The following is a 27447-nucleotide window of genomic DNA, read 5'->3' as shown; positions in this document are numbered from 1 at the left end:
CCCAGTGCTTGAAGGTTGTCAATGTCTTTGTTTATATGTTCCATGAAAATATGTTCCATGGCCTTGCAGATCAGGCTAGTCAGACTGATGGGACGGTAGTTACTGGGATCCAAAGTGGATCCCCCCTTGTGGAGTGGGATGACTGTAGCTGTGCGCCACTCTGTGGGCATGAAGCCTGAGGTGAGGCTATGATTAAACATTACACATAGGTGAGGTGCCTGTTCATTTTGTAGTTCATGCAGTACATAGTGTCATCTGGTAGTGATTCAAACTATGAAATCTTTGATGTTCTAATATAGACCATATTTTCCCATACACTTAACTTTCCACTTCTCATAATTTCTTTCACCATTTCAACATCACACTTGCTCTTTTTATTTAAATCACAATTAAAATCACCCACCACTATAATGTCCATATTTACACAAACATATTCAAAAATATTTTTAAACATCATTTTCCTCTCCCTTTTTTGTTACAAATGCATATAAAGCTATAAACCTATATACATAATTTCTATCCCAAGTCAGTTACTGTAATTCATCCTAGTTCCACTATGGTTACATCTAATATTTTAATGCTTTCGTGACATTATATACATATGTCTGAGCATGTTTCTACCCCCCATGTTCCAACCTACCACACTATTCCAAAGTTTTTCAGTTTGTGTTCTTGCTTCTTCTGTTAATATTTTGTTATCATCTAAAACAATAATACGTGCATCTACTGTAATACACCATTGTAATATATCTATTCTCCTCTTAAGATTTTTCATATTGTTCACATTTAAAGCTAACATTTTCAGCTTTTAAGAACAGTTAGTATAATAAAATTTGTATACCTTTTCTTTCTTATTTTCTCTAAGCATTATATTTTTGAATTTTCTTTTCATGTCTTTAACTCTTTTCCTATCAAATTCTTATTTCTTACCATATGCCAGTCAGCTTCTTCCTCACCTGTCTCCTGTTTCTTTTTCTTTGTTACTTTCTTTAACTTCATTAACAACCTCTTTATCAGTCACATCTTTTTGTACATTTTTGTCTATAACACATTCTATCTGTTTCTCCTGTATAACTTAATTTTTATTTTCTTGCAAACCCATTTTGCATTCTAGCCATGATTAACCAGTATTGCCACATTTTTGCACTTTAAATCACATTTGTTTGCATTGTGCCCTGTTTTACATCATTTTTCCAGAAAAATAACAAGTCTTTGGTTGACCCCTGTATTTCACAAACCCCCTATTACCATGAACATTAATACTAGGTACATGCATAACATTATCATTTTCCATTTTCAGTATTATTCCATATCCCCATCCCCAATCCATAGACCTCTTTCATCATTTATTCTTGTAGTGTCCATTGCTTCTTTCCATGTAGTTAACAAATGTTCGTTCAGTTCTTTTAATTAAAATTCAGTTCTAAACTGGATCATTACTTTTTTTCTGAAAAAAGTTTGCACCACATATTCTTACCATGGATAAATATTCTTCTTTTGTTCATATGCAGCCAAAAATGTTCTAAGACCTGCCTAGTTTCAAATATCAAGTCACAAAAAGTCTCTTTATTAATTAAAATAAATGGTTTTACCTCTTTTGCTTTGACACACAGAGGTGGTATGGCAGAGTCCCAAACCTCCTACCTGACCAAATTCTCTTCTTTTTTACACCTCACACATACTGCATACTTCTTTTTCTTCTTTTATTTCTTCTTTCATCTTTTGTCTCTCGAACTTCTGGCACAGTCTCTTCTTCTTATTTTTCTTATTCTATTTTTTTCCATGATATCACTCCATGAAATTGCTGCTCCATTTTCTAATTCACTTTAGCTTACCATTTCTTCCCAATAGTCATCCCACAACCCCCAAACCAATTGGAGAATTGTAATTATGCATTCTTCAGAGGTAACTTTCTCTTCTTCAAACAATCTCCTCTGATAATTTCCCTCTGATTCCATCTCTGTTTCAGCAACAATCTCCTTTTCTTTCACAATCTCATTTTCTTCCAATGTCACTGTTTTTTCTGCACCCACATCATCAGAAAAAAAAACTTCTGGTAGTGATTCTACCATTTCAACTACATTTTCCACAACTTTCATTCCAGTCTCAGCAAAGTATGGATCAGCCATATTTTTCCCCATTTCTCTGGGCCACGTCCACACCTGGAACCAACAAAATTCATCATGTCACACACAAATGCGTCGCCCTACTACCATGAGTAGGGGAAGTTCCCCAGTGCTCTGGACAAATGTTCACTGTCAGTTTGAATACCACCTTATGTCTTCTCTGAAAACAAGACAATGGCCTCATGGAACTTACCTAGTCAAAAAAGTAAAATAAAATAAAAAATCCAGAATATTCATCCATGAACTGCAGCAACTACATTGATAACACTGCTATGTATAGCTATTACAGTATATTAAAAAAAGTTTCTGTGTAGTCCAATGTTTTATCCTATGGAAATTAAGGCACAGTGCAGCTTTTACATGTACATCATTTAAGCTGATTTACCAGTAACAAAACCTTCTTTAATTACTGACTAGCCATCCTTCACTACTAAATCTAATGTAAATGTCCAAGCATGGACAATGCCATAGCTTTTAAAATCATATGCTACTAATTTACAGGGACGGCTGCGGTTATGCAGCAGTGAGTATTGCCACCTCACAGCAAGAGGTTCTCTGGTTCAATCCTCGGCTGGGGTGCCTTCTGTACGGAGTCTGCATGTCCTTCCTGTGGCTGCGTGAGTTTCCTCCGGGTGCTCCGGTTTCCTCCCACATCCCAAAGACATGCTGTAGGTGGATTGGATACTCTAAATTGGCCCTAGGCATGAGTGCATGCATGTGCCTTCCGTGGAAGGTTGGGCATTGGGCTGGCAACTCGACACCTTAAAAAAACTCCACTGCCAACCATGAGCGGACAGGTGATCTGCTGCGGCAACCCCTTACCAGGAAAAGCTGAAAGTAGAAGATGCTACTAATTTATGGAATGTATCATCCTTTCCTTTAAGAGTAGGTCCATCCTCAAACTGAGCAACATTTCTGAACAGAATATGTTTTCACGTCTTAAAAATAGCTAGTCAGCCATTCTGAAAAAATGTCATTTAAAGCAGTATATAACCATAAACCATGATGAACATGCCAAGTTTTGTTTTGTTTTTTTAAGTCAAATTCTAGGTATTTAACTGTGTAAAATGGGCTTGGCTATATCCATTGTATACATGTCAAGAATCTACACCATCTCCCTATGTCTACATTAACTTATGACAACCATAGTTGGTTTAAGGCCCAGTGAGCAATGTAGTTACTGAGGGCCTCCGAGCAAAGCAAGTTATCTTATTTTGATATTTTTTACATGGTTGTGAAGAAAACAAAAGCTAATACAAGAATACTGAGCACTTAATAAATGAGATGGATAATAATAATAACTTACAGGATAAAGAATTCTAAGGAGTTGCATTACTTCTGCTTTAAAATACAAAGCTATGTCTGGTAGTAATCACTGTGCTTTGTCAAGTAGCAGGCATATTAATTTCATTAATGTGTTATCACCGTCAATAGTGCCCTTGACTTAGTTAAAGCATTTTTTCCACCAAAGCTGTCATAGCTGGCTACAGGGGGCTCCTGCAATCATCCTTGATTTTGTAGAGTGTCCATAAAGGCTGCCACAGGTTGGGTGAAAAAAAAGGAAAATTATTCTTCGATTATACACTTTATAATAATAAGGGCTGTGATATGATCCTGTTAGGATAACTATGGTAATCAGTGAATAAACATGATTGAGGTAAGCACTAGGGATCTGCAGCTCAGAAAATGTAATCTCATTGCTTCCCTGGGACTTTAAGAAGAGCAGATGCTTCCTATATTTTAAGACGGCTTTCCTTTTCAGAGAATCTTATAAATATTGACAAGACATCAGATATAATTATTCTTAATTTCTTTGTCAAGAATTAGGGGCAAAGCCAAACAGAATGCCAGAATAAAGGGTCAGAATTGGGAACATTGTTATTTAAATATTACTCTAATTCACTTAAAAAGTTATTAGAACACACTGTGGCAAAGCATGCATTTTCTAAACCAGAAGACGTATGAAACTCTAATGTCTGGCATTACTGACTGTCTGTAATCCTGAATGATTTTCAAGGAAATAAAAAAATTTACAAGGGACAGAGTAAAAATATGAGACAGAATCATGGACATTTTCTGAAATCAGGGTTAGCAAAAGGTATGCGTTATTCCTCAATGAAGTAAATAAAAGTGACTTACTCCTACTGTTGGTCATTGACTGCTATGCTACAGTCACTGATCTGGTGTGGCAGTACTAGAGTTTTACACTGTATTGCTATTTGCTAAAATCAGTGTAAAACTAGTATTGCTGTGGCTTATGACTATGTGTGTTGGAGGGCTTCAGTGAAGCTGGTCATTATTTCCAGCACTTTCTGTCCCAAATATTATCATCAGGTTTTTGGGTGAGGTGGTTGCAGTGCATTTAATCTATGTAGTTGTCCATAATTTCTTTCACTTACTATCTCATAGACCTTACACATGATAGGTGGCTATCATTGTAGGCTTGGCATTAGCAGGATGTATGTGAAAGCAGCTGCTCATGGGTACAGTGGTGCTGCTACTACTACTACTGCCATGAAACCCTGCATTTCCCTGGTTCAGTTCTTGTCTGTGGATGTTTTTATTTATAGTGCGTATACCCACCTTATGTGCTTAACCATGTCTTCTGGTTTTGGCCAGCACTGTAAAGATAGGCTGTAGTTGAATTAACATTCCTCCAGTTCCTCTGAAGGTGATTGTGCAGTGGGATTGTATGTGGTTGTGCATCTTGTGATATACCTGGCTTGTCAGGAACAGTGCATGTGTGCATGCGAGTGTACGTGTGTGTGTGTGTGTGTGTGTGTGTGTGTGTGTGTGTGTGTGTGTTTGTGTGTGTGTGTGTGTGTGTGTGTGTGTGTGTGTGTGTGTGTGTGTGTGTGTGTGTGTGTGTGTGTTTGTGTGTGTGTGTATGTGTCTGTCTGCTTAAAAGATAGCACTGATATTTATTTTCTGACACACACAATGTCAGGCATTTTTAAAAATTTTTATGGGTAGCAATAAAACATGCCATTAGCAAGGAATTACATTTCAAAATTAAGGCATACAATGCATCACAAAACATTTAGACTTTTAGAGCTTCTTGGCTTCTGCTGTCCCCCCACATTCCAGACTGGTATAAATGGATTTTGACATAGACTTAATGATGTCCTTTGCCCTCAGCTGCTCATATTATAAAACAAGCCTTGATCAGAGGTACAGAAAGGTACTGTAGTTTACATGGGGATTGGAATGGTGTGGTCCTTACTTTAATTTTCCTTACACTCAAAACTCAGAGGTATGCACATGCACAGAATATCATTATAACTTGTGATGAGGATGGAGACAATGTGGCCATTGTTTCTTTTTCTTCTCCAATGGACCCCAGAGGTGTGCAAAGAAAGTCACTATAGCTGGGGCAGTGATAAATTGAATACACTACGTGATCATTTTTTTCACTTTTCTCACAGTCATACGTCAAGCATCCATACAGATGGCTGCCATTACAGGGTAGGATAAGGGGGCATGTTGTATAAATGTATGCTAGCAGTCACTTGAAATACATGAATTAACACTAGATGGAAATAGAGATGGTGACATTTTGGGGAGGGAAGGGAGGCACACAGTATTCCCAGATAGGATTTATGTACCCTGTCAGAAATTTGTCATTTCAGTTTATTGTGAGGTACTGTTTTGTCAGCTCTGAATGTTAAGCCTTGGATACAACATATTTCTTCCTTGAAAGAAAAAAAAACTGAATTTCTTCTCTTAGTCATGATTTTTGTTCAGGCCACCAATGGATCAAAAGGTTGGGGAAATACTCTAAAATGCACCTTAGAGCTTCTATAACTTTATTACTTCTGAGGGCCATCTCAGGTTTAATTAATTTATTTCCTGCATAGTTATTAGTATGTTGTATTGGTCAGTTGAGATGTGTTGAAAAGATGTAATGAAAAATAAAGATAAATAATAACACTAAATTTCTTTCTTTACTAATGATTTTGTTCATGCCATCATTGGATGAAAATGGTTGTTTAAAAAATCTCTAACATACATTATAAAACATCTAGAAAAGCCATGGGTTCTGGAGAAAAACTGAAGAGCAATGTAAAATTTGAGAATAGATAAAGAGATCTGCACGGGGTGGAGAGCCTGATACGGGAGGAAAATGGGAAGGCACTGGATGATATATACAGGGGTGAAACAGGAGGCAGTGTGGGGTGTACAGGGGTGAAACAGGAGGCAGTGTGGGGTGTACTAGAGCCCTTCACCTGGGGCATCATTTCACTTAAGGCTAGTCCTGTACATTGGGTTATTGTGATGTATCATTGTTGCTATTAAATGTCAGTTACTGAATGGCCCTCTGTGATATGGGAGGACGTATTGCGGTACTAAGGCCTATAAAATGTACTACTCATAAAAACCTTTGTAGTATGAACTAAAAAGATGCTTAGGGCAGGTGGCAGTGACATGGTGATACTTAAACTCACTTGTCCAGGTGGTCCCAACTTGACACTTGCAGGGGTATACCAAAATACTAATACCAGCCTTGATGACAACCAAAATGGTAATACTTACTTTACAAAGAGGGTTTTGGCAAACAGATTTTGTTGTTTATTATAAACCCAACCCTATGAGTATAATGCACTAGTTCTTTAAGTTCTTCTTCAGAAAATAAGAGACAAAGTGTAAATATCTTTGTCAAGTAAACCCTCTAAATATAAGAAAGCTTTTACAATGCATTATATTTTATACTTTGCAATTATTTATGCTTTAATTGGTTTTATTTAATCATAACAAAATTAAATAAGTTTGCCATGATTTATTCACTTTTTGTATAGTTTTAATACACACATTGATAGAAAAAAAACATATTTGAAGTGATTTCACATTGCATTACATATACTATTTCAACCTGCAGTACATCAGAGCTGTGGGCAAAAGCAACGGAGAAAGCAAGATCTCCGTTGCTTTTTTTTTTTTAGTGTTTCGCTATGTTAAATGAGTTTAACATAGCGAGACAGTTTTAAAATAAGCAACGGAGATGTCCGTTGCTTATTTTAAAACTGTCTCGCTATGTTAAACTCATTTAACATAGCGAAACACTAAAAAAAAGCAACGGAGATCTTGCTTTCTCCGTTGCTTTTTTTTAAAACACCGTCTCGCTATGTTAAATGGGTTTAACATAGTGAGACAGCTTTAAAATAAGCAACGGAGATCTCCGTTGCTTATTATCAAAGCTGTCTCGCTATGTTAAACCCATTTAACATAGCGAGACAGTGTTTTAAAAAAACGTGTTATACTAATGGAAAAAAGTCCGGGCGACCAGACCTTTTTCCATTAGTATAACTCGATTTACAACGGGCACGCTGGCCAATCAGCGTGCACGTTTTTCGGCGGTCATGGTATAATAGCTTTTAATGTGTCTTATCAGTTACATATTGCCAGTATTACACCTTGGATAAATCGTGTAGCCTCAAGTGTAAACAAAAGTAAGACTTTCAAATTTAGTTTTCAAATGCAGATGAACAAGAAAACACAAATTACAAATAATTTATCTTTTTGTACTACAAATTAGTTGTCTTTCTCTTTAATAAACTTTGAATGCTACAAATAAATATCTTCATTTTACTCCTTTGATTTTTTTTGTCATTATTTGAATTACTATTTTTTCTACAAGATATCTCAGTAAAAGTGCATGTTTCTGTTGGTGTTTTGTTAAAATATGTTTGCACTACATACAGTGTTTTGCTGAGGCAAGTAAGTGAGTTGGGGAAAGAAGATTAATATTACAAATACTCTAATTCCAACTACACTATTAAAAAGTATAAATGTAACACAAACCAATTTAGCCCAGACAACAGCTATTAATCACAGTGGTCAGATTTTTCTCACTTGACCACAGATTTACAACTCTTACTTTGAAAAGAAAATGAACTCAGCTACATTTTAAGCCTGCCATTCAATCATTCCTTATGCAACTCAATCCAGTTCAGCCCAAGCTCTAGCTGTTAATCACAGGGATCAGATTTTCCTCATATGAACAGTGATCAGCAGTTGTTACTTTGAAATGAAAGTGAACCCAGCTACATTTTCAAGCCTGTCATTCAAACAGTCCTTAAAATGTTGTAACAGACATGGTCACTAATAACAATGAAAGGAAGTAAAGTAATGAAAAATAAGGACTGATACTGACATTCTTGTAAGTTGATGACAGAACCATAGTAAATAATCCTCTGATCATATGGATTTCTATCTGTCCCTCTAAAATCACATCAGTGAGTCTATTAATCATAGTGTTCATTTATTCTCACTTGTACGCCGCTCTGCAGTTGTCACTTTGAAAAGAAAATGAAATTGGCTGCATTTTCAAGGCTGTAATTCCAAAATTCCTTAAAAATGTTGTATCAGAGATGGTCACTAATTAAAATCAAAGGAAGCAAAGTAAAGTAAAATAAGGCTTGTTGCTGAAAGTCAAAAACTAAGCTACAGTACTATTGTAAAGAACCAAGGTAAATTATCCTCTCATCATACATATTTCTCCATGCCCCTCTAAAATTACATCAGGGAGGCAAAAATAAACTAAAAACAAAGTCATGTTATCCATGCAGACCCTTTCAGGTGATTTTGGGATATAGCAAATTACAAAATAATTATAAATACTTCGACACAGAGACATTAGCAATGCAGAAATGTCAAGTAGTGCTGGAAAACATTTATCTTCAGTTTCTGGGTGTGAGTCTCCTTTAAGACAAAAATATGTAGGTTTGCAAATACTAGACATTTAAGAGATATGTGCAACACTTATTTCAGAAAAAAAAGTAGAGGACTTTCCCAGTTCTGTTGGCCACATTTTCCTTAATCAGTATGACATCCCAAGAAAACAGGCTACTTCCCTAGTCAGACTAGGTGAGTCAAGAAAACAAAATTAGAATAATAAATTTTGCAGTGCTATTCTAATATGCTGAAATAAAGTATATTCCCTGCACCATGCAAGCACTGCTTACAATATTAATAAATTCTGCAATCCTGTGCCAGTCTCATTCTAACAATGTATATTTCTGCACCATGCGTGCACAGCGTATAATATAATAAATTCTGCAAAGCTGCGGCAGTCTCATTCTAACAATGTATATTTCTGCACCATGCGTGCACAGCGTATAATATTAATAAATTCTGCAAAGCTGTGGCAGTCTCATTCTAAAAATGTATATTTCTGCACCATGCGTGCACACCGTATAACTGTCATATTTTTGTATTAAAGAATAATCTTCTTCTTTTTCTTTCAGCTGTTCCTGTTAGGGGTCATCACAGTGGATCATCTGTTTCCATTTCTTCCTGTCCTCTGCATCTTATTCTGTCACACCAACCACCTGCATGTCTTCTCTCACCACATCCATAAACCTTAACTTAAGCCTTCCTCTTTTCCTCTTACCTGGCAGCTCCATCTTTAGCATCCTTTTCCCAATATACCCAGCATCCCTCCTCAGCACATGGCCAAACCAACGCAATCTTGCCTCTCTGACTTTGTCTCCAAACCGTCCAACCTGAGCTGACCCTCTAATATACTGATTCCTAATCTTGTCCATCCTAGTCACACCCAGTGCAAATCTTAGCATCTTTAACTCTGCCACTTCCAGCTCTGACTCCTGCCTTTTTGTCAATGCCACCATCTCCAACCCATATAACATAGCTGGTCTCACTGCCCTCTTGTAGACCTTCCCTTTCACTCTTACTGGTACCTGTCTGTCACAAATCACTCCTGACACTCTTCTCCACCTATTCCGCCCTGCCTATACTCTCTTCTTCACCTCTCATCTACACTCACCATTACTCTGAACTGTTAATCCCAAGTATTTAAACTCATCCACCTTCACCAACTCTACTCCCTGCATCCTCACCATTCCTCTATCCTCCCTCTCATTCACACACATATATTCTGTCTTAGTCCTGCTGACCTTCATTCCTCTCCTCTCTAGAGCATACAGAATAAAAATGACTGAAAACTTAATAAATATGCTTCACTTATAAAATTTTTGACACAGTGCAACATTTATATCATCTGTCAAGATGATCAGTAAGGACATAATTCAGACATTTAACATATTTTCAAGATGTCTAACTAGACATGCCAAAATGCTAATGGGATGATCAGGTGCCTTGCAGACTCATTAAGATTTTGCTTAATCCTTAAAGATTCAACACCAGTGTCTGTAATGAAATCAAGGAATACTGCAAAGTTATACAGAATGTAGTTCTAACTATATAAGGCCAGAATGTAAAATGTAGTATGGGTATTTAGTGCGACATCATGCTAGTGCAATATACTTATGCTAAATTTTTAATGCAAATAAACTAATACGCAAGACTGAATAAAACAATGAACAGAATGACAGACTATGGAAAAGCCCAATCAAATGACCATAAATTGCAACAAACTGTAAGAATCATTTCAACATATAAATGATACTAGAATATAACCTATACTCTTAAAAAATAATACATAATTCTAAAATACTAATATATAGTATGTATAAAAATCTTATAAATATTATAAATATTAACTAGACTCATTGACAAACGACATTGCTACAATAATGGTTTAAATGGAATTTTTTCATTTAGTCCTAAACCATGTGTGGCATCTAGTTCCATAATCGATTTTCTCTCTACAACCTCTGTATAATTAATAATGTCTCCACCTCTCTTACTTTACAATACTACTTCTAAGACCACAAAACTGAGGGGTTGCTGTTTACCCACCTTTGTAATATGATTTGAGAGGGCATTACTTTTATCTTCTTTATCTAAATCTCTTAGATGTTCATAAATTATTTCTTTTAATGTTCAATTGTTTTTCCAACATATTAAGTGCTACTAGGATTACATAGCAATAAATAAACCAAATTACTCATTCTACACTCTTTTTTTAAATTTGTATGGTTTAGGAAATATAAAGCAACTAGTACTATTCATTACAATTTCTGTAATGCAACTAGAATCTCTGAATAAAGTGTATTATCATAATACTTTACATAACTGAGTTGATGTTTCACATTATTTTTATTTTTAAAAACAAACTTGGATACTTTGCTACCTAATTATTAATTTTTGGAACAGATGTAGGAATGATTTAATTTTTCTTAAAAATATCACACCTAACTTGAACATCTGGAGAACAGATCAAAGGGCACCTCATATGTAAATTGTTGGAATAATTTTTTTGTGAAATGAAAGCACATTAGCCTGTTTACTAGCTTTGTTATTATTGGCTGCAGTTGTATCAATTATTGGGGAAAAACATATAGAGTCTTTTCCTTCTGTCCTCAAATTTATGACATAATTTTTGTAATAATTATTCGTTCAGGGTCATAACCTCTACTTATAAATGAATTTCCTAACAGGTGAAGAGAATCATCTAATTTAGTTATGTCACTGGTTAGTCTAGACTGTCTCAACATTTGACCTTTGACAACATTCCTAGAAATATGAGGAGTATGTTTACTACATCTGTGGAAAAATAACTTATTTTACATTCTTTCTTGAAGACATTGGTGGTTATATGTATTTCATATTCAGAAGTTATACATGCATACATCCAAAAATCTGATCTTGTGAATAAAATAGTGTAATTGAAATCTTACAAAACTTGTAGTCACCTCATAATAGTCCTTGAATGATGTCAATTAAACTGTCCCCTTCATTGTTCCAAATAAGGAAAACAGCATTGACAAAATGTTTATAAAATAAGATGGAATTCCTATATACATTCTTAACTTTAAAAACATATTAATTTTCCGAATGCAAAAAAAAAAAAAAAAAACTAAATTGGCATTGCTGTTGGTACAAGTTGTGCCCATTGTGATGCCTGTTTGTTGAAAATATTTACCTGCAAATATAAACGCATTAAATTCAATAATGTGCCGTGTAATTTAATCGAAGAAGTAGAAAATGAAGGGCAAAGTTTTAAACAAGGTTTTACTTTTTCATGGCCAATAACACACAAACCAAGAAGGACTTCATTAGCGTACACCAATCTGACTACAAACACTGCTGTTACTTTCACTATAGACAGCCAATCTAATAATGACAATTACATTGCATCTGATGAACATCCATGTTTGCCAGCTCCATTAATGCAACACCGACCACATGAGGGTAAAGCAAGGGATGCAGAAAACAAAGAGATCATGAAAAAGAAAGAATCATCAGACAAACAAGGAAAGTGACCACACACAGCATGTTGAGAACTACATGTAGAGATTTTCAAATATTATTTCAAGGTATTAACTCCATCAGCAATGAAGCGGAAAAAATTGAGACAACACAAAAAACAGTACTAAACCAAACCAAGTCACTTGCGGAGGAAATAAGGCAACTAGATCTTCTTTTCCACTGTTTTAATAATCCACAAAACCACGCCAACACTACAACCAGGAACACAACAAAATCCAAAGTACATAAACGCCAGATCTCTCCACTGCGTTTTCGTTTAGGTCACTTCCTTGGATGCAACTGAATACATACTGTGCTTTCTGTTCACCTTAAATACATACATAAATCACCATAATAGAGTAATTAAACAATCAACCATTTAATTGAACAATTAAACAAATTAAAAAACTCTAAATAAGCAGCCTAATATAAAAACTTATTGGATCAAATACTATACTTGGGTTGTTGAGTAGCTAAAAAACACATATTTTAAATATTTTAGATATTTTAGATAAATGATGCTTGTGGGTAATTTAATATATATGTCAAAATATTAAAATATATATAATGTTGACATATACCATAAGCTTAAAAAATAATTATAAAAAATGCAAAGAGAATGTTCTCTAGCTAACAGTGTCATCTGCTGACCAAAATGAGAATGTTTTTTGTATATATATATATATATATATAAACCAGAATAGTGCTAAAACAGCCTGAACAATCCATATAGAAATAAATTGATGTAAATATTTATAATCAAATATTTCCTATAAAGTGCATAGTGTTTATAAGCATATTTTAAAAATTTTTAAAAATGAGAGCTGCTAAGCTTTAAGCATTTTCACTTATTATTAATTGTCTCATCTTTGTATTGTAATTGTATGAATTTTTATATGTATTTTATATGATTTTTTATATTAATTTTTATATGACTATTAACATTATTTTTAACACATACTACTTTTAAAATATGCGTATAAACACTGTGCACTTTATAGGAAATATTTGATTATAAATATTTACATCAATTTATTTCTGTATGGATTGTTCAGGCTGTTTTAGCACTATTCTGGTTTTTATATATATATACAAAAAACATTCTCATTTTGGTCAACAGATGACACTGTTAGCTAGAGAACATTCTCTTTGCATTTTTTATAATTATTTTTTAAGCTTATGGTATATGTCAACATTATATATATTTTAATATTTTGACATATATATTAAATTACCCACAAGCATCATTTATCTAAAATATCTAAAATATTTAAAATATGTGTTTTTTAGCTACTCAACAACCCAAGTATAGTATTTGATCCAATACGTTTTTATATTAGGCTGCTTATTTAGAGTTTTTTAATTTGTTTAATTGTTCAATTAAATTGTTGATTGTTTAATTACTCTATTATGGTGATTTATGTATGTATTTAAGGTGAACAGAAAGCACAGTATGTATTCAGTTGCATCCGAGGAAGTGACCTAAACGAAAACGCAGTGGAGAGATCTGGCGTTTATGTACTTTGGATTTTGCTGTGTTCCTGGTTGTAGTGTTGGCGTGGTTTTGTAGATTATTAAAACAGTGGAAAAGAAGATCTAGTTGCCTTATTCCCTCCGCAAGTGACTTGGTTTGGTCCATCAGCAATGAATTTGCTTAGAAAAGGTTTGTCATTCATTACCTTTTTGCCATGGTAATGTCACATGTATAACGGATCTTCAGTTATTTATAAAAAATTTGAATCTCTGCTTAATGTTTCCAAAACAAGATGAAATAAGTACTTTCAAAAAACCAAGTAGTTTTGTAGCACAAAACCATCCTATAACTGAAACATTTTCAAGGATGTGGGAAAATGATATTAGGAACTGTTTTGATATTGGGGGTAATAAATGAATTAAGTTTCATAATTTGACTTTTGAGGAATATATTGCACTTCATGTTTTAAAAAATAATGACAGTATAGTCATCAAACAAGCTGATAAAAGTGGGGAGATAACTGTCTGATAAAACAGATTATCAGGAATGTAGTTTGAGTTTATTATCAGATGAAACTACTTATAAATTACTTCATAAACTTTTTATTAATAAGTTAGTTATGAAGTATGACTCAATTACATATGAACTACAAGCAAAAAGTAGACTGATATCTGATTAATTTGAATATTTCTTTGTTGATAAACCCGTTATACCATAGTCCTAAGGATTACCTAACATTAACAAAGATAGAGTGTCAACCCTTATGAGACCGACTGCATCGATTCAAAGTTGGATTACAGAACCTGCTGCAAGTATTTATTTAGAAAAGCTCTTACATGTCTTTATAAAGGATAACAATATAGTGCTAAATGACACCAAGCAAATTCTTAATGATGTTTTTCAATGGCATGAAACTACACACTGTATAGACGCATGCCGAATACTGAAGATACTGTAGTGCTTGTTAGGAAGTATATGCTATACTCTAGAATTATGTGTTTAAATGTTTTAAGTTGATGTTCTCAGATGATCTGTATTAACTGTTATAAAGAAAGAGTTGATTTTCTTTAGTAAACTTGCTTGTAACTTGAAAAAGCCTGAGTGAAAATGCATTTTTTCTACCTATATTAAATTTATCTTTTTCTATCTTGGTGCTCGGCCCTGTTTCTTATAGTTAATATGCAAGACTAGTTAGTATCACTGGATCAAATGGAGCACACTTGCCTTTTTGCTGGAAAACCAGTAGGCTGTGAATTCTGTTCTGACCCTCAGCTGACTGATATAAATTTTCCGTTTCTGACACTGTAGTGCAATATTACAGTGTGCAGCTCCCCAGATTCTGCTGTTCTTTTGAAGAGACATTAAACTCAGTTGGTAGTAACTCTGGTGAACATAAAAGATCCTACTACACTTAAAATAGTAGGGATTCTTTATTATTATTATTATTTGCATATTTTTTTCAACAAGGTCAGATTTTGTTAATCCATGACATAAATAATTCCAAGCATTGACAACTAAACAAAGATTATATGAAAGAAAATGAACAATCATCTTCCACCAACCAAATCCAACTCCTAACAATATTCAAAGATAAAAACTAATTTACAACCTTATATGAATTATAAATTCCAACAATAAAAAATGTAGTCCAAGAAAAATACATTCTGTAAAGTTTTCACTTAAATGAATTTAGATATTTCTTTAAATATATCACTTTCTTCCTCCGTTCCATTTCCTGTTTATTCCAAAAACCTGACAATACTAGCTATAACATAAGCCATCAGAATTCTAATAATACTCTTAAGATTACAGGAAAGCAGTTCCTTACCACATGAGAAACCACACTACCAACAAAAAGAGCATCATTAATATCCAGTAAGGCAGTTTAATATGGCCAACAAATAGAATGACGCAGTCTATACCATATTATTTGACTGACTGGACAGGACTAAACATGTAGTAATAATCAGCCTCAATGAAATTACATCACCAGCATGATGCATGTGACAGTTGCTTCCTCCATCAAAACTTAAAGGGGAGTATTTCCAAGAATGCACTATTTTATATAATGTAAAAGAGCAGGGGTTCTTTATTATTGCTTACATATTTTTTTCTAAACAAAGTCAAACTTTTATAAACTATATGACCAATTAAAAACATTAACAAAGGTGATATGAAAGAAGACAACAATCAATCATCTTCTACATACCAAAGACAATTAGAGATATAAAGAAAGCTAGGCTTTGGGTGGTGACAGCCCCTAAATGCCTGAGTCAATTCATCTTCTCTACATTCTACGTGTACCCACTTCCACTACAATTCAGTTAAGATACGAAAACAGTTACCAGAGGAGTAGGTAAGCCATTTATAAGAACTGTCATTCTCAACTGATGAGAAGGAGGTGATAATAAAGCCTTTGAAATAATTTTATGCTGTGATACTCCCATATTTCCAAAGTTTATGCCCTTCACCATTAGGTTCATTAAAAAGAAACACTATAAATATTGCCAGTATAGCAAATTACCTCTACTATTCAATTGTACAAAAGTCCTGTCATAAAAATAATTGATAAATATGATAGTGATCTTAAAAACAAAAAAATAGTGGAAGACCCGGAAAGTGTAAATTGTCGTAAAAATAAAAGAAAAAACACTTTAGCAACCCAACAGTCAAGGAATGGTCACTGATAAATAAAGTCCAAAACTCTTTAATGTTGAAATAAAAGAGTGGTTTAGTGCTTTTGTCAATTACTAGACATTATCAGAACCACTAAGTAAAGAAAAACACTCATTTAAATTAACTGGAAAGCACATCCCACTTCCTTTGTCAACCAGTTACATATTGTTAAGAAACAGTTTAAAACAATCAAAAAGTATATCTTAGATACTTCACAACAAAAAGCATATACTGTATAGGAGCCAATAGCCTGAATGGGAATTACAACACCACCTGGTGACCGAACCAACAGAGGAAACAGAGACAGCAAAAGAAGCAAGGGAACTGGAGGTGGCAATGGTCTTGGGACCATTATCAGGACCTATTAGATCTACAGGTACTGTCTCTTCCTTTTATGGTTTTAACATATATAATTTCATGGAGTTGACTATAGAACCTATACATCATGCATTGTTTCTCAAAGATTTTAACTTTGCTCTATCTAATAGAGCTAAAATTGAGCATACTTTGCTCGATTTCAAAATATTTACAAGTAAACTGAATTTGCAATTATTACATGGTCATCATTCCTTTGAGGAGGGGAATGATGGATGTAAGAGAAAAAGTTTAATTAACCCACCATTACATCCTGTTATTCAACTATATGAGAGGCTTTGTGAGACAGATTACTGTCATTAATTATTAATGATTCTTTGTGGCTCATGTTTCCAGTGTTTTTCAGCCACTCTGATACCATAATATTTGCACAAATTCCAGTGTAACAATCTCGCCACATTATTATGCCTTTCAGTATACAGTCCCTCTGCAATTAGAGAGTTGCAACCAGCAATAAGGTGTGTGACTGTTTCAAATTTGGTTCCACAAAACCTACATATGTCTGTTTCTCCCACATGTTCAATAGACTTAGTAAACCGGCGTGTATGTAGCTCACTATCTTGTGCTGCCAATATTAACCTTTCATTTCTTGATGTAAATTCACCTCTCCTTAACCATTCCTGAGTTTGTTCTTGATCAACATGAGACTCTACCAGATGTTTTCTATACTTGCAACTATATTTATGTTTTTTCCACATTTCTTGCCTTCTCATCTGGCCCTTCACCTTATATTCTTTCTTTTGTTTTTTAGCACATTCAGTTGCTGCCTAGTTTTTATCCACTTCTGGTTTGATTTCCATTCCTGCTTTATGTCGATATGCTTTTGCTAAATTAAGCAGAAATGTCATCTTATATTTATTCTCCTCATGTTTCAAAACTTTCACCACATTTGTATCTAGTGAGGTCAGTAGATATGTTTGGAGTCCCACGATTGCAGATCTATACATGTAATCAATTTCAAGGAGGCCAATCCCTCCTTCAGAACGGGGAATATGTAACCTTGGTATACATTGATTTTTATAAATCATTTGGTGAGCATGAAGCATCCTTCTTGTTTTAATATCCAATCTATCCAACACTTTTTGGGGCCAGTCAATCACTCCAAAACTATAAGTTAGGACAGGAAGAGCAAATTGATTTATAGCTTGGATCTTATTCCTAGGTGTCAATGCTGTTTTTAGGATTAATTTAAGTCTTCTAAAGTACTCCTTACTAAGCTTTATTCGCATTTGTTCATGTTTTATTGCTGATCCTTCATCAGTTCCCAAGTATTTATACACACCCCTCTTGCTCAAGTTCTTTTAAATCACATTCTTGTCCCAAACTGATGTTTTCCTGGTGCTGCAATTTTCCTTTTTTAAAGGTTGCTTTTGCACATTTATCAAGACCAAATGACATTCCAATATAATCTGAAAAAGTTTTGACAACCTGCAATTGTGCTTTCAGTTCCTCATCTGATGAGTTGTACAATTTTAAATCATCGACAAAGAGAAGATGAGAAGTCATTAAACTTTGTTGTTTTGTAGAAGCCAAATTATAGCCATGACCTAAGCTGTTAAGTAAACAGCTTAATGGATTAATCTTCTTCTTCTTCTTCTTCTTCTTTCAGCTGCTCCCATTAGGGGTCGCCACAGCAGATCAACTGTTTCCATTTCTTCCTGTCCTCTGCATCTTGCTCTGTCACACCAACCATCTGCATGTCCTCTCTCACCACATCCATAAACCTTATCTTAGGCCTTCCTCTTTTCCTGTTACCTGGCAGCTTCATCATTAGCATCTTTTTTCCCAATATACTCAGCATCCCTTCTCAGCACATGTCCAAACCAACGTAATCTTGCCTCTCTGGCTTTGTCTCCAAACCTTCCAACCTGGGCTGACCCTCTAATATACTTATTCCTAATCCTTGTCCATCCTCGTCACACCCAGTGTGAATCTTAACATCTTCAACTCTGCCACGTCAAGCTCTGACTCTTGCCTTTTTGTCAGTGCCACTGTCTCTAAACCATATAACATAGCTGGTCTCACTACCCTTTTGTAGACCTTCCCTTTCATTCTTACTGGTACTCATCTGTCACAAATCACTCCTGACACTCTTCTCCACCCACTCCATCCTGCCTGTACTCTCTTCTTCACCTCTCTTCCACACTCACCATTACTCTGAACTGTTGATACCAAGTACTTAAACTCATCCAGCTTCGCCACCTCTACACCCCACATCCTCACCATTCCTCTACCGTCCCTCTCATTCACACACATATATTCTGTCTTAGTCCTGCTAACCTTCATTCCTCTTCTCTCTAGAGCATATCTCCACCTCTCCAGGGTCTCCTCCACCTATTCCCTATTCTCACTACAGATCACAATGTCATCTGCAAACATCATAGCCCACGGGGACTCCTGTCTGATCTCGTCTGTCAACCTGTCCATCACCATTGCAAATAAGAAAGGGCTCAGAGCTGATCCTTGATGTAATCCCACCTCCACCTTAAACGCATCCGTCACTCCCACCGCAGACCTCACCACTGTCACACTACCCTCGTACATATCCTGTACCACTCTTAAATACTTCTCTGACACTCCCGACTTCCTCATACAATACCACAACTCCTCTCTAGGCACCCTGTCATATGCTTTTTCTAAATCCACAAAGACACAATGCAACTCCTTCTGACCTTCTCTGTACTTCTCCATCAACACTCTCAGAGCAAACATCGCATCTGTAGTGAAACTATACTGATGATCACTAATCATCACCTCCCTTCTTAACCTAGCTTTCACTACTCTTTCCCATAACTTCATTCTGTGACTGATCAGTTTAATCCCTCTGTAGTTACTACAGCTCTGCACATCACCCTTATTCTTAAAAATCGGTACCAAAACACTTTTTCTCCATTCCTCAGGCATCCCCTCACTTTCCAAGATTTCATTAAACAATCTAGTTAAAACTCCACTGCCATTTCACCTAAACACCCCCATGCTTCCACAGGTATGTCATCTGGACCAACAGCCTTTCCGTTCTTCATCCTCTTCATAGCTATCCTTACTTCCTCCTTGCTAATCTACTGCACTTCATGATTCACTATCCGCACATCATCCAACCTTCTCTCCCTCTCATTCTCTGCATTCATCAACCCCTCAAAGTACTCTTTCCATCTGCTCAACACACTATCTGCGATTGCTTAATGGATTAATAGTTTCATAGTTTCATAGTATAGTACTAGGCTATCTGCCCTGGGGCATTTGTAAGCCTAGCCATAGTGATGTGGCTTTTGCCACCCCATGAAATGGTACAAAAAATGTACAGAATAAATTTAGAATACTGTGCCTCTGTCTAGTAGTGACACAATGAAGGTCCCCTTATATAATAGAATTAGTTTACTGTGCCCCTGTCTAGCAGTGACACAGATGTGACCCCTGGGTTAAACTTATGTTCTCCCATCCACTCATCAAGATTTCTCTTGAAGAGAGTCAGTGAGGGGCTCTGCCTAATAGGAACTGGGATCTTGTTCCAAAGCATGGGAAGCCTCTGGGTTATGAATCTATCCCTCCAGCATGTCCTATTCATACTTGTGCCGAGGTTTAAGTCTTTAGCTCTCGTGGTCCTGATGGATTTGGATTTTTTGAGGTGGAGCATGTCCATCAGATCCTGATTGGACATGGCCTTGTACGTCAGGCAGAGATCACCTCTGAGCAGGCGGTATGCTACTGAATAGAGCTGAAGTTTCTTTAGTCTGGCAGAATAAGACATATGTTGGAGACCCTTGATCCTCTTGGTGAGGTACTTTTGTGGTCTCTCCAGCTGTTGCAAGTGCCGGGTGAGGTACATACCAAATGGGGCATTGTACTCAATCATGGGTCTGATGAGGGAGGAATATAGGGGTACAATGACATCCTTGGATCTAGATGTAAATCCCTTCATGATGAGGTGTGCAAGGTAGAATGTTTTTCTAACCACTTTGGCAACGTGGGTGTCAAATGAGAGGTCGCTGTCGACTTGGGTCCCTAGGTCTCTGATTACTTTTTCTGTACTCAGTGGGTTGCTGTCTATGTGATAATTTGTGGGTACTTTGTTTTTCCCAAAGGGGATAACTATACATTTTTTGGCATTTAGTTTAAGGCCATGACTCCAGCACCACTTGTCCGTTTCTGTGAGGCCTTTTTGTAGGATGTGTGTGTCTGCTGATGTATCGACTATGGCGCCTAGTTTGCAGTCATCTGCGAACTTTGTCAGCCACAGCCCTCCCATGTTTGCTTTAACATCTGAGAAGTAAATGCCGAACAAGAGGGGTCCTAGGACAGATCCCTGTGGGACACCACTTGTGACTGGCTTTGAGTCTGACATTGCTCCAGCGATTTTAACTTTATGGGTTCTGTCCTTTAGCCAGTTTGCAACCCATCTAGTGACATAAGGGTTTACTTTTAAGCTGTTGAGCTTATCTATGATGCCTGAGTGGGGCATTGTGTCGAAGGCCTTAGCCAAGTCCAAGTATGCTGTATGGACTGCTTTGCCCTCATCAATGGCTCTAGTGACTGTTTCAAAAAAGTCAACCAGGTTTAAAAGGCAGGATCTGCCCTTTACAAAGCCGAACTGGGTGGGGTCAAGTGTCTGTAGGTCCCCTATGTCTCTGTTTATGAGTTCCATAATGATTCTTTCCATAGCTTTGCAGACCAGGCTGGTTAAGCTTATGGGGCGGTAGTTTCCAGGGTCTGTAGAGGCACCCCCCTTGTGGAGTGGGACCACTGTTGCTGTACACCAGTGTTCAGGTACATATCCTGAAGTAAGGCTAAGGTTAAATAGCATTTTTATGTGTGGGTTTAGCTCCTCTTGGAGTTCACGTAACACCCAACCCGGGATACCGTCAGATCAATGGATGCTGTGTTTTTTGCTTTGTTTAGGGAGGTTCTCACTTGGACATCTGAGATGACAGGTAGATTACATTCAGCTGGGATAAGTATTTCTTCTTTTGGGGGTGAAGGAGGGGAGAAATTTGCACTGAACCTGTCAGCCAGAATGTTGGCAATATCTGTGGGTTCAGTGTATTTTTTGTTGTTGTGAACCAACTCTGAGCATATCTGAGGGTTTCCGCCCAGGTTTCTAACATAGCTGAAGAAGGCTTTGTGGTTATCTTTAGTGTCCTTAGCGATTTTTCTCTCAAAGTTGGCCTTGGATGTTTTTATGAGAGAACGTAGTTTTCTGCTAATGTTGATCAGAGATGTCTTCCCTTCATGGGATTTTGCTCTGACGTGCAGTAGCTTCCTTCTTTTGTTATACAATTTGTTTATGGCTGAGGTCCACCAGACAGGACGCTTACCTTTGGTGGAGAGGGACTTGGATTTGTTTGGGATTGCATGATCCATGCATTCTTGGAGATGTCCATAGAAAGCATTTGTGAAGGATTTGCATTGTGGGATGTGGTATCCACTGGCACAGTGGGCTTAAAGGATACCATCTCAGTCTTAAGAAGAGTGAAGTCTGCTTTTGAGAAGTTTTTCACTGTGGTCTTTTGTGCTGGGGTGGAGGTGGGATATGTATATCCAGGGTGATTAGTTTGTGGTCAGATCTCACTAGTGAGGGGTATACTTCCGGTGTGGAGCATTTTGTCCCCATGTTTGTGATGATCAGGTCTAGTATATTATCTCCCCTAGTGGGAGAGGTGACTAGTTGTTCCAGTGCATTTGAATTTATGAATTCCAGGAACCTTTGGGCTAGGGTATTAGGGCTAGAATACTGTACCCAATCTATGTTTGGGTAGTTGAAGTCTCCCATTATGATGGTATTTTGTGATACATTCATATCCTCCAATGTCTTCTGGAAGGCTGAGTGGGGTTCTTGAGATTGGGAGGGTGGTCTGTAACATGCTACCAGTTGTATATCAGTTTTGCCTATGGTTAGTTGCACCTGTATGGTCTCTGATGCTTCATGTGTTGCTACTAACCTGGAGGTGTGGGTGTCCTTGATGAATATGGACACTCCCTCCCTTTGTGGTTCGGCCTGGGTTTTGGGGCCGAAAAGCATGATACGAGGTATAGCCTGGTAGTGCTGGGGTGCTCTCAGGAGCCTTGAACCAGGTTTCAGTTACTGCACAGATGTCGATGTTCTCCATGCTGAGGAGTGCATCAAGTGCCTGCATCTTGAGATTTAGACTTCTGGCATTGAGCAGCATTACCCTTAGTTTTTTTCCATTTTTGTTTTCTAAGGAGGTGGGTTTGTCTTTTGAGCCTTGCCTAAAAAAGGCACTATGGGGGTGGCAAGGCAAGCCCGGCGCCCAACCTTCCACAGAAGGCACACACGCACTCATGCCTACGGCCAATTTAGTGTGTCCAATCCACCTACAGCATGTCTTTGGGATGTGGGACAAAAACAAAGCACCCGTAGGAAACCCACATGACCACAGGGTGGACATGCAGACTCCACACAGAAGGCATCCCAGCCGAGAATTGAACTGGAGAACCTCTTGCTGTGAGGTGGCAACACTAACCTCTGCACCACCGTGGCCGCCCACCAATAACAGTTCTATCTAAAAGCCAAATATTAAGTCTACTTGAAATTCCCCCTTGTTTGCCATGAAAGATATTTAGGATCAGATGATCAGCCCTCCCTATATCAATCAAATCCTGATCCAATATGAAGTACACAAACTTTTCCAAGCCTTAGGATGCCTACGCTGCTTAGAGGGAATTTTAATGACCATACAGTGTGGCATGATATTAAAGCTACATTGCACTATTATGTTTGTTTGCAGTTCTCACTTTCTAGACATATGGTTCCATAACACATGTAAAAAACAGACTTTATTCTTATTAGAGCCATAAAAATTACCCAAAATTAAAGACACTTCAGAATCATTTACCTTCAAAACTATCCACTAGTTTGGTCTGTAAACTATGACACAGCTGTCAACCTACTTGTTTATGAACAAGAATCAACAACCCCCTGATTTCACAGACCTATATCTATTTTATGAACTAGAATCACCACCCCTGTTTTCATGGATCTACATCCATTAGCTATCCCCCACTATGGGCACAAATTCATTTTCACTTTTAGTTTAGTTTCTTATAAAAATAATATTCTTTGCCTGCAACACTTTTAATTCCATCCAGAACAGCTTTCCTTTGATTTGGGGTTCCAAAACCTCTTACTTTCTATGACAAGAAAAACAATAGAATCAGTAAAACATCTATTATATGTGTTTAGAAGAACTTTGTTCTTCTTTTTTGATTGGCAAATACCTCCTGTAAAGACAAGTAATTCACTTTGCTCAGTATACCATCAAGACCTTATACACAAAAAATATATAAGAAAAGGGGGACGAGAACTCAACAATATAACTGTATCACAATTGTTAATAAAAATTTAAACCTTATAAAAAGTAAAGAATTGAAAATTTAACTAAACCAACCAATGACAGATATTTAACAGTCTTGCAAGAGGCAGGATGTACAACAGACAAAAAAATTCTGCACTTCATTCACATTTTACTTAAAAAAGGAAAAAGAGGTTCATGTTTTAAGAATTAAGCAGTTTCACAGACTGGTCAATTAAATAGTTTAATCGATTAGAGTCCAGCATGAAGTATGACATAAACATTGGTTATCAGAATAAATTGAGAAAAAACTAAGAAGCACAACCAACTGCAGAACTGTAATCCAAGCCAGATGGCTAAAAAGAAGAAACCCGCAGAACTTTTAAAGATTTATTTCATTAGCGCTGTCATTCACAAAATATGTGAACTTCTTCAGATAAGAATACTCGTTTCATTACAATTTAAATAAAACTAGTACAATGACATCACATCCTTTCCTCTGAGCCTACATATGCTTTAAAGGTATATATATGCCAGTTTATAAATCCACACAAAGCCATGTATAAAAAAACAGCTAGAATAAACTGTAAAAAACAAACGCTTCAAAGGGAGTCTATATTAAAAAATATATATGAACAATAGAAAACATACCTGCATATGTATGCAAGAAAAACAAACTGTCAAGTGATTTTAGTTTTAAAATACATTTTAAATTACTGTGATCATTCAAACCAGGATGAGCACAAGCATTGACTCTCAACTGCCACAAACATTCCCTTTCCTCTAACTTCAATGACCAAGAATAAAAAGGTATGCCCTGAGTTTGCGACAGTGTGCCTGGCCAGTGCATTGTTTAAATTTGACTTCGCTATTTCATACTGGTGTTCATAAATTCACTACCTCAAGTGTCTCTCAGTAGAAATCACAACATAATTGGCACCTAGCCAAGTAAACAACACCAGTGGTGTCACAATTATATTTCCAATGGATCGTGTAGTGTTATTAATGAAATAAATGTTTAAAAGTTCAGCTAGTTTCTTCTTTTTAACCATCGGCTTGGATTATCTGAATAAAGTCAATGACACAACCAGAAGTCATTTTTAGCCAACTGAAGATGAGAAAACTCCTCCTTTTGCTCGATGAGTGATATTTCCTGGTCTGCAACATCGGGGAGGAAAATTTACCTTTAGCCTGACTTTCTTCCACTGTTAAGGTGACATAATGATTTTATGAGCAAGAAAAAGATGTCTGTAGTTTCCTAATTAGATTGCAGAAATGATACATTGAAAGAATATTTAAACAATTTACTAGCCTCCTTCCTTGTTAAGAGGGGGTTGGATATATGTAGCTGGCGGTATATCCCTTTTGTGTTTTCCATCATAGTAATTTTCCTGTACAAGGCAATCTTTCCATTCTCAAAGCTTGATTAGCAAGCAAACTTTTCTAATGTTGCTTCTGATACACTTGCCCCTGAACCTGGAGCCAGAAGTGTGCTGGGACCCACAAATGCACGTGAATGTCTTTCTCTTGGCATTTTTTCAACATTAGAGCAAAAGCCTTTCTTTAATAATACAGGGCAGTGGAGTGGTCTGGAGCAATTGCCCCTGATAGAAACAAAGCCCCCTACCTCTATAGTTTTACAAAGAATCAGATGTCTATCATTGTAATCCAGCCATTTTATTATGAATTGTATAGGAATATATGAAAGCCATTCCTGAGAAGTAATCCACTGTAAACTTTTTATAATCAGGGAAGATTTGTTTCCCAAAATATCTTTTAGTATACTTGTAATAAATATCACTGGATTCTGTCCTTCCACACACTCTGGTAATCTAATCAAAAGAAGGTTATTTCCTTTGGCTCTGTTTTCAATATCATTGACTTTGTCTTCCAAACAACGGCAAAAAGACTGTAACTCCTTTAAATTTGGTGAGTGTGGAGTAAAAGTGTCCATTAAGGCACTAACTTGACTTTGATGGTCAGATAGACATTCCTAGAGGAATGGTAATGCTCATGTATGCCTGAAATGGTATATAATTGACTGAATATCCTGAAGAATTGTTTGGGCTATGGAGTTAAATGTTTCCATGCCCAAAGTACCTTAAGATCTTCAGTAGCAATGTACAGTGCATCTACCTTTTTGGTATCACCATGTTTCTTTCCCACTACAGGATTGAAAGTACGTTGAGGCAAGGTGCAGCATATAACTTCCTCAAAACAACAGAAGATGCCACAGACTACCTTCTGATGACTACAAAACACAAATTAATGAGCAGAGAGGCAAATATACAAAATCTAAAGAACTTAAACTGCTAGGGTAGGACAGTCGTTAATCATTCTTCATCCCTGAGCACACCCCCTATTATTAATTACATAGTTATAATTATTATTGAAGTATTTGAAATCATATTTACATGGTCCTCTATTTACATATCCACATATTTTCAACAAAAGAAATAAGAAATGTTCATCTTACTTTTCAGCCTGACCATTGTATTTCTCCGCAACAATTTTCTGCTCTTATCAATGTCTGATAACGCTGACTTTTTTATTAAGAACATAGAACATGATAGATTCATCAAGTAGCACTCCGTCCACCTCTGGAACAACCTGTCATTGCAGCTTAAGCAGTTTGATACGCTGTCATCCTTCATATGGAACCTCAGATGGGTACCCACAAATTTGCCCTAGCTTGACTGGCCTAGCCTTTCTAGAAAAAGGGATTACAGCCTAATGGTGGGTACTGCCAAGGCATAAATGGTCATGAAACTCAGTTGCTTTGAAATTCCCATGAATCCTATAAAGCACCATGCACTATTTGTTTAGCAGGGATCAGAATATGCATGCTCAGACCTTGTCATCTGTCACTTCCTATGAAAAGCATGCATTTCTACAGTAGTCTTGCCGTCATCTTCAATTGGCTTGTTTGTAAGAAAATCAGCCTTAGACTCTGGTCCAGACTTACACCAAGGTATCTTGTAGCCAAAATGTTCATCTTGTAAACTGATGATTTTAAGTAACTTGGATCTGATTTGTGTTTTTGCTTTTGGAGTGAACAGTATACATTTTGATGTCTGTAATATTAATAGTTGCTTTCAGTTTCCTGCATTATTTTCTCTTATGAAGAAAATATAAATACCAACTGCTATGTTCAAAGTCATGGCCTATGTCCCCAAGATGTCTACAAAGGCCATAGTAGCATAATACATTTGCAGAACATGTTACTTTGCATTTAAATGGTACACTGTGGTCATTTCTGACTTAAAAGCCATAAGCAGAAGATATTATAGCAATAACCCATGCCTGGGTGTGGGTAAAG

Source organism: Protopterus annectens, chromosome 14.part0, assembly GCF_019279795.1.
Source record: "Protopterus annectens isolate FY-2018-M chromosome 14.part0, PAN1.0, whole genome shotgun sequence".
NCBI classification, from domain to species: domain Eukaryota; kingdom Metazoa; phylum Chordata; order Ceratodontiformes; family Protopteridae; genus Protopterus; species Protopterus annectens.
The sequence above is the reverse complement of the archived record's forward strand: the minus strand, read 5'-3'. Positions refer to the sequence as shown.